This window comes from Tinamus guttatus, unplaced genomic scaffold, assembly GCF_059628265.1.
Source record: "Tinamus guttatus ecotype Peru unplaced genomic scaffold, ASM5962826v1 Tinamus_guttatus_pri_ptg000314l, whole genome shotgun sequence".
NCBI lineage: Eukaryota > Metazoa > Chordata > Aves > Tinamiformes > Tinamidae > Tinamus > Tinamus guttatus.
The window spans coordinates 11133227-11141312 of record NW_028288848.1 but is presented as its reverse complement, the minus strand read 5'-3'; the positions used below and the strand labels follow the sequence as shown (position 1 = coordinate 11141312).

Below are 8086 nucleotides of genomic sequence, written 5' to 3'. Positions count from 1 at the left end.
TGGGTATATGTAAGTGTTGCTTTGGGTACACACCAAGGCTTGCTTGAACACCTTGACATGGCCTCAAGGTGCTCCCAGGCCTCCTTTGTCTCAGGGCAGTGATATTCCCAACTATGAAACAATCCCGCAAGCCCCAGGCAGGGGCAGACCAGGGCTAATACTGAAAAACCAGTGTGCGGCTGTGCGCGGCAGGTGCCTGAGGCCAAAGACAAGGGCTTGGAGCAGCTGCGGGCCTCGCAGGGAAGCTCTGGAGATGGGCAGGAGGAACGGCCAGCGCGAGGACAACGCGCAGGCACCAGGCCGGCCGTGCCCCCGGGCGCCCGCGAGCCCCGGGAAGATGGAGGCCGGGCAGCGCCGGAGGGCGGGGAGGCGCCGCCGGGGCCGGGGCGATGGCGGCGCCGCTGCCGGGCCGGGCTGGGCGGAGCGCGGGGACGGCGATGGCGGCGGGGCCGGGCCGGGGCGGGGCGGCCTGGGGGGCGGGCAGCCGCAGCCGCGTCGGAGCAGGAGCGGGCGGAGCGCGGAGCGTGCGCGCGGCCCGGCCCCGGCTCATTACTCAGCGGCCGAGGCGGGCGGCGGCGGGAGGCGGTGAGTGTTGGGGTGGCCGTGCGGGGACCGCGGCGTGGGCGGGCGGAGGGGGCCGCGCCGCTTTGTTTACGTTTCGGCGCGGGGCCGCGGCGGGGGCGGCCGCGGCGCCCGCTCCTGCGGCTGCCTGCGCCCCGCCATGTCAGCGCGGGCCGCGCGCGGGGCCGGCGGCTGCCGGTGTCGGGATAACGGCGGCGGGCGGTGGGAGCGGCCGCTCTTTGTTGTCCGCCGCGAGGGGCCGGGCCGGGCTGGGCGCCGCGGGGCCTGCGGGGTCCACGACCTTGCCGCGGCCCTGCCCGCCCGGGGGCGGCCCGGCGCTCCTGAGCTCCGGCGAAAGGGGCGAGCTGCCGCTCGCGGGCTCTGCGCTGTCCTCCCCTTGCCCGGCGCCGCTCGTGGCGCCTGCTTTTCCGTGCGGAGCCCCTCTCTTTATGCGCGGCGGTGCCATCAGCGGGGTCTGCCCGAGCGCGCCCCGGGGGCCGCGCACGTGAGTCCCGTTGGATGGATCCGGGCCGCAGCAGAGCCTCAGTGCTGAGCCCGACGGCTGCTCCATCCCGTGCCTACCCCGGGGCCCTCTGCGCCCCGGCCCATCTCATCACGTTAGCAGGAGGGCTGTTACTGCGTTTGTTTGGGGAAGAAAAGTATTAATTGCCCTTGGGCATGTGTACATAGGGTTTTGCAAGCTCGGGTCACAGCTCTGTGTGATTTACGGGCCTGGGGCACTCGCTACTGGGGGACTCTTGCTTTATGTGAGAGCCAGCCCTGCTTGTGGATGTGCTGGCAAGTGGTGTGCTGGGAGGCCAGAGCGTTTCAGGTGTGTGACCTGTGTGCGTGTTTGCAGGTGTATCTATTTAACCTAAAAGTGGTTCCAGCTGTAGCCTGAAGAGATACTTCCAGGCCAAACCTAGTTGAAGTCTGCTTGTCCAAATGGGTACACTGACTTATTTGAGGTTTCCCTAGGTATAGTGAAGGGGTGCTCCTAATTGTTTTGGTAATGCTAAAGAAACGCATGTTGAGTTTCCAGTAGTCCCATCTCCCACCCTGGGGACAGCCATCTTGTTGGTTTTGTTCCCTGCTTGGATTCAGATGTGTAGCATAGGTAGGTTTGGTCGCAGTGCTGTGTTGCATCCCACATCAGTTTCCCTCTTTACTGTAGCTCTTATTTTAGACTTTCCTCCCTCCTTTTACCCCCCTAACTGACTAGATGTTCAGTAGTTTTCACCAAAATACCCAGTGCTGGGTTCTGCAGAGTCTTTGCTGCCAGGGCAGGGACCAGGCAAATTTGCATGTCAACTGGCAGGTATTAACAATTTTCAGGACAGAAAGGGCAAAAAGAAGGGGAGAGGAACATCTACTGAACAAAAATGGTCCAGAGTTGGAGGGTATGCGCAGAATGGTCATAACTGGCAGAGGCATTTTTAACTGTCTTCCAGTGCAGAAGTACCCAACCTTTTGGGGCCCAGTCACTCTTTTAAGCATGTGAAGTGTCTTGTGGATTCCTGTGTCTTTTATGGAGTCTTCTTGGTCATTCAAAAGATATCTAATATGGTCCTGAGTCCTGTTGCTTGGGAGTACTTGTTCTAGGAAGAAGTTGAGCCATATTTTGTGTTGGGGTTGTTATTTTGGTGGTTGTTTTTAACTTTTAATATTCTTTTTAGTGAACTAAGCCTTTGCTGCTTTTGTAGGAGTGCAGATATAACCTCCTTTGCAAATCCTTTTAGGTAAAATTGCTGTATCAACCAATTGCTGTGCAGATATTAGAGGATAAACAGGTGCTTTGGAGTCTTAAAAATGGAATTTATTTTTGGCCTGCTGCTTAGCTGAAATGATTAGATGTGGTTGTTGCTTGTTCTAATTCTTACACCATGAGTTAATGGGATAATATTTGAGATTGTAATACTGCTTGCTTATTTGTTCACTGTATGTTTGTTTGCTTTGTGTGTGTGTGGATTTTTTTTGTTTGTTCTTTCCCCAACTACTGACATTATGTGAGTGATTATTGTTTAAACATGCATAAAGAAGTAAATGCTCAGCCCCTCATTTCTGAGGATCAGTCCAGAATTCTGGGATAATGAGGAAAATCTGGTTTTACTCATTAGCTACATTTTTAATAAGGGATAATATATCTTATTGCCATAAATGTTTCAATTAAAAAAGATAATTCTTAACCCAAAACTGACAGAAACAGAATTTGGTTTATATTATGGAAAGATCAATTGAAACTACTTACTTTGCTTGCCTGCTGCAAAATTCATCTCAGCTTGGACATGGATTCAGAAAAGCGATTTTTACTTTGCAGAACATCTAGTTTTTGCATCTTTTTATGAGTCCACTTGTTTAAATGGAGTTGAAGATTCCCCTTCAGGCTTGAAAAATGCTATTTCTGGTTATCTGCATGGAAACATGAGCTCTAATTAAACAGGTATTGCTCCTTTGCATGGTATAGTTATATGGAAATACAGAATTAGTTATTGCTTGCATATATTTTTAATAGTGACTTCAATGGGAGATATTTAGTTGGTTTAAAAAGCCTTCGAGTTTTCAAACAGGTGATAATCCTGTTTTTCTGTATCATCACACCGTAGTTCTATGTTCAGAGGCTGCTGCTTTGGAGCAATCTTTCTCTCTGGTGTTCCTTCCTGCCAGATCCTGTGTGGATGAGGGGTGATGACGGAACTGGCTCATCTAATTGAAACATCTTCCTCTCTGACTGTTTTTTTTACCATGCTTAATTCCATTTTGTGTGTGAACAGCTAGATACTGATTCAATGCTGGGAGATGGGAGATGCGTAGGTGGGGGTTGCTCTCAAAGACCTGCCTGTGAAACTGCAGGTTAGATAGTGGTTGCTGCCAGGCTGGAGTAATGGAAGCTGGAAAACCTCTTAGGTATTGAGAGGTTCTTGTTGCAAGGTTTGTTACAGACCACGTCTTAAGCAGGTGCTCTCTAAAAGTGTTCCAAGCTGTGTGTTTGTTTTGTGTGTTTGAATTCACTGTGGAGACCAGAATGAAGTGGGGTTGAGTACTTGCTTGGCAATGAATTTCGATCTAGGTCAAGATCAGTTCTGAATTGGTAACTTGCCTTGGATGGGGCGTCCTTTTCCAGATCTACCTGTATTAATCATTTCAAAAGATATCTTTGATATCAGTAAGTGCCCTTCAGTCAGATAGTATGAAAATAAGAACTGATGCAGAGCAGTAAGGCAGAAGATGCATCCATGTATGCTATGCTTTACTTGGTGCTTATGAAATCCAGGCTTGAATTTTACCTTAAAACTGAAATGGTCTATATATTTATTTATAATGTAAATTAAATTTTCTTGTAGGACTCTATTCCATTTGTAGGACTAAAAATAACAGCTATGGCAATTGGGAAAAATGGCAAGCAACTATCTGTAAGATTTTTCTGTTGGTAGAAAAAAACTTTCCATTCATCATTGAAAGCTTTTCCAAATATACCTCAGTAAAAGATGAAATTATTCAGATCGAAACCTTTAAATACTTTTTTCTTTCTTTCTTTCATCCCTTCTGCAGAATAGGGGATTCCAGATATATGCCATTGATCTGTTTCCCAAGATGTAGCTACTTATCATGTGTGTTGAGTAGAAACTTGTTAGTACCATTTATCTGTGAAAGTTTATGTTTGTGGCAAAACTGTAGATCTCTTCCTGAACTGCGATTGATATTTTTATGAATTATAGTTTCTTGAATTTGATGTCAAGAAATTCAGGACTTAGTGATTGGTGGAGATCACCAATCAGTAGATCGATTTGAAATTTATGGGAAGTAGTAATGAGTGCTTATGATTATATCTTTTAATCAAAGAATTAGGGAACTATTACTTGAAATTGAAGATTTAAGTCACTTAAACGCACATCCAAGCTAATAAAAGAAATGACTTTGTCTTGCAGTAGGTTCACTGTTTCAATCAGGACTGGTAAAAGCTCTTAAAATGCATCTTAAACTCTTCTTGCTGTGTGGTATGTGTATTTTTCGTGCATTCAGCAGACACCGAGTACACACTGTCAAGTGTCCTTTCATGAGGTGGAAATCTCTTGCACAGATTTTTCCCTCCTGTGTAGTTTAAGAAATACTCTATTTTACTGTTTATTGAGTGAGAACCTTTGAGTGAGAACTCTTCTATGGGAAGAGACTGGAGTTAACGGCATCAAACTGTGCGAAGGAGTTTTGTTACCATTACTGAATCAGATAAAAGTAGGGAACTGCCCAAACAGCGATGTTTGTAGAATACTGTTACCCTAAGTGCTCTTTGCTTTGTAAAATATTTTGTAAGGGGTTTGGATTTTTTCTTTTCTTTTTTTTAAGCCTACAGTTCTCTGTGTGTGATGAGAAGATAACGTTAGTGCAGCAAAGTCTATAGCTGTAATTGGGAGCAATGCATTTCTTTCTGACTTGAGTTATTGTCTGTATTTCTGTTTCCCCTCTATTGTCTTTAGAAGGTGATTAAAAAATAATAATTCTACTTCAGTCCAAATTGATTGCCTATAAGCTTAATGCTAAAATAAACCTTGTATTTGTTGCCCGTATTGTCACTTTTTCTGTTAGATTAAACGGTGTTTAACATGTGAACAGATGGGATGCTTATTAATTTTTCTCAGTTTGATGTTGTAGAGTAATGCTTTAATTGTGGCTACCAAAATAAATAACTTCAAATAACTTAATGGTCATTTGTGTTGCAAACAAAGCAAGATAAAATGTATGGGCTCCTCTTTGTACCTTAAAATAAACAAGAAGGAAGAGTATTAATCAATTGTGCTGCTAGAAAACATATTCACTACAATTGTGGATTATAAATTTTTATTCAATTCATTGAAATTATACCAAATTCCTCTTACTGCAGAGCTTGAAAGGGTGTAAGAAAAGGCATGGCTATCCATGATTGCTTCAGGAGCTGTGAAGGAGAGAAAAAAAAAAAAAAAAAAAAAGCCACAGATGCTGATAAGAATCCTCTAGCATCCTCTTTCAAATTTGCTATGGGCAATATTGACATTTTTCTGCCCTATGTTCAGCTTTCCAGCTGACTAGGCTGGACAGTATTTGCAGGCCAGGATAGGTGACAGCGGGAGGTCATGGTACCTGTCAGGTTCATGCTCACTGGGGTGAGTGCAGGAGCTGAGCTCTGTGGCAACAGCCTGAAGGAAGGGGCTGGGGAGCCACAAGAGGTTTGTCCAGGCCTTCTATGCAGCCTTCTTTTATGTAATGTAAAGTTACGAGACAAAATAACTGCTCTGAGCTGTATGAATGCAGCTGTGTTGGGATTTGAATCTGTAGGTAAAAGCGTGAATACTCCTGCAAGATTTGGAAATCCACTGGGAATGTCATTTTAAATCCTGAATGGATTAATTAATTTTAGTGCCTTAGCACAGTTAACAGTACTTAACATGTTTACTTACCAGATACAGAGCATAAAAATATACACATTGTTTCTAGCATTAATCCTAATCTCATGGTTTACAACAGAAACAGCAAAAAAAGAATGTCTTGACTGACATGCTCATCAGCATAAATTAGTTCATAATTGCTCATTATGCAAGTGTTTTGGAGGATGAGAAATACGGCACACTGATCCCATTCAGCAGTGTGGAAGGGTAGACACTTGATATCCTTCAAAAGCTTTATTAGAAGTGTACAGGCTATGTTCGCTTGTCAATTATTGCCTGGAAAAAGGCATGTTCAGGTGACATGAGGTAACGGATCGTTCTGTTTCAGTCTCTCTTTTGATGAGCAATGGTTGTTATTTCCAACATTCCTACAGTGATTGACTTGCATATTTAAGGGTTACAGCAATGCAGGACTGTGTTGAACAGTAGTGCCTACTGTGTTGTTTTTTAAATTGAAGAGTGACAAGATTCTTGTGCTATTCGTATCTTGAGCTGCGAGGGAAAAGGGCAGTTCAGTTTCTGACAGTCTTGTGTTGGGAGTACCAGGGTTTCATTAGTGTTAATATGCAGTATTGCGGTGATGATGTAAACTGAGGTTGTGCAGGTACTAGGTCTGACTGGAGTTACTTTGTTCTCTTCCCATTTATTTTATTCTAAATCCTTTCTACTTTTCTCCAGATATTTTCTTATTGCAACTCTTAGTGTGCATAGTTCCTAGCACTAGGTTAATGTGCATAGCAGTGATACTGACGTTTTGTTCTTCTTCAAAGAATAGGAATTTCCAAACCTCTCCTAGTTTGGAAACTTCTGTTATAGGTGTATATGTTTTGTTCTTTTGTTTGTTTATTTTTTTGTTTTGTTTGTTTGTTTTTAGATACCTTTTAAGTCTAATAGGAAAAAGAGGAACTGGACAGCAGAACAGATTATTTTTATTGCCATTAGTAGTGAGTTCTCTAGACTGATACAGTATCTAACAAGCTACTTAAAAAGCAAAGCCTTTATTTTAAAATATACTGTCTTTCCTGCCTAGTAAATTATTGTGGGAAGTACTGTACTACATTACAGCAGGTATCTGGGAAGCAGTTGTTAGTGCTGAGATTTAAATATGTTTTGGAGGTTTTTTCCTCCATTCTAAAGCTCTTTTTATGGAAGCATTTAATGCCAACTATTTTAGACAGTATATTAATCTGCTGTATTTAAAAGATAAATGCATAAATTAGTGAAAGTAGCAGTCATAATTTGATTCTAAATTGTTGTAGCTGGAAATTAAAGTTAAGGTGTTTTAAGTTTTTGTTTGTTTTTTACTTTTTGGTGAAACTAGTGATGCGAGTCTTCATAAATGTAGTTTAAAAAAAAAAATCTAAAAGCTTTTTTTCCTAGTTGTTGCATAACTCCCCACATCCTGTAGTGCTTTTCTGGAGCTATTGTCCTTTTTTTTATTATGGTCCTTGATGAGTTGTGTAGGTCACTAGGTATCTTTGTTTATTTGTGTCCTTTGAAAGGGTCAGAGAACTTTAGGCCTACTAAAACATTTAGGTGCCATGTGCTTCAACTTCCCCTGTAAGAAGAGGCTCAAGAAATGGCTCCCACCAGAGTATTCCTGAAATGGGATTTTACTTCTAGACTGCTTAGTTTGCGGGTGGTTTCCCTATTTAAAATGTATTCCTGCTTTGCCAGCAGTTAAGGCAGAGGCCCAGCATATCTGGGCTAACTTCTGTCACTCTGTGGTATGATTAGATGTAAAGGCCTCTGAAGTAAGGAGGTTGAAACAGAAGAGTTCCCAGATCAATAGTTTCTTCTCTGCTCGTGACTATTACTATTGAGCATTTTCAAATATCAGAATATGTTGAATGGACTGGGACATATGATCCTACATGAAAGGGAAGTATATAAACCACTATGAAGTAGCTCTCGCCAGGGATGCTGCATAAGTGTATGTTTTAATCTGCATTCTGGTTCCTATAGCATGTGTTCAAACTGCTGCTGTTATATAACTGAATTGTATGCTTCCCTTTTCATGAACAGGACAGCTTTCTGAAGTGCAAATGCCCTGCATTTTCACTGATTTCAGATTTTAACAACATGGTAAAACGCTACTGCAGTGGCAA

General features: G+C 43.5%; 1 protein-coding gene across 3 annotated transcripts in view; it reads left to right on the top strand.

The window, feature by feature from the left end:
• Positions 1 to 571: 571 nt before the first annotated feature.
• MAPK8 (mitogen-activated protein kinase 8) overlaps positions 572 to 8086 on the top strand; it is a 43541-nt gene continuing 36026 nt past the window's right edge. For all 3 annotated transcript variants that reach the window (XM_088528746.1, XM_088528745.1, XM_088528747.1), the window contains exon 1: positions 572 to 585. The gene's annotated coding sequence lies outside the window, so the exon portion shown is untranslated. The remainder of the gene's footprint in view (positions 586 to 8086) is intronic.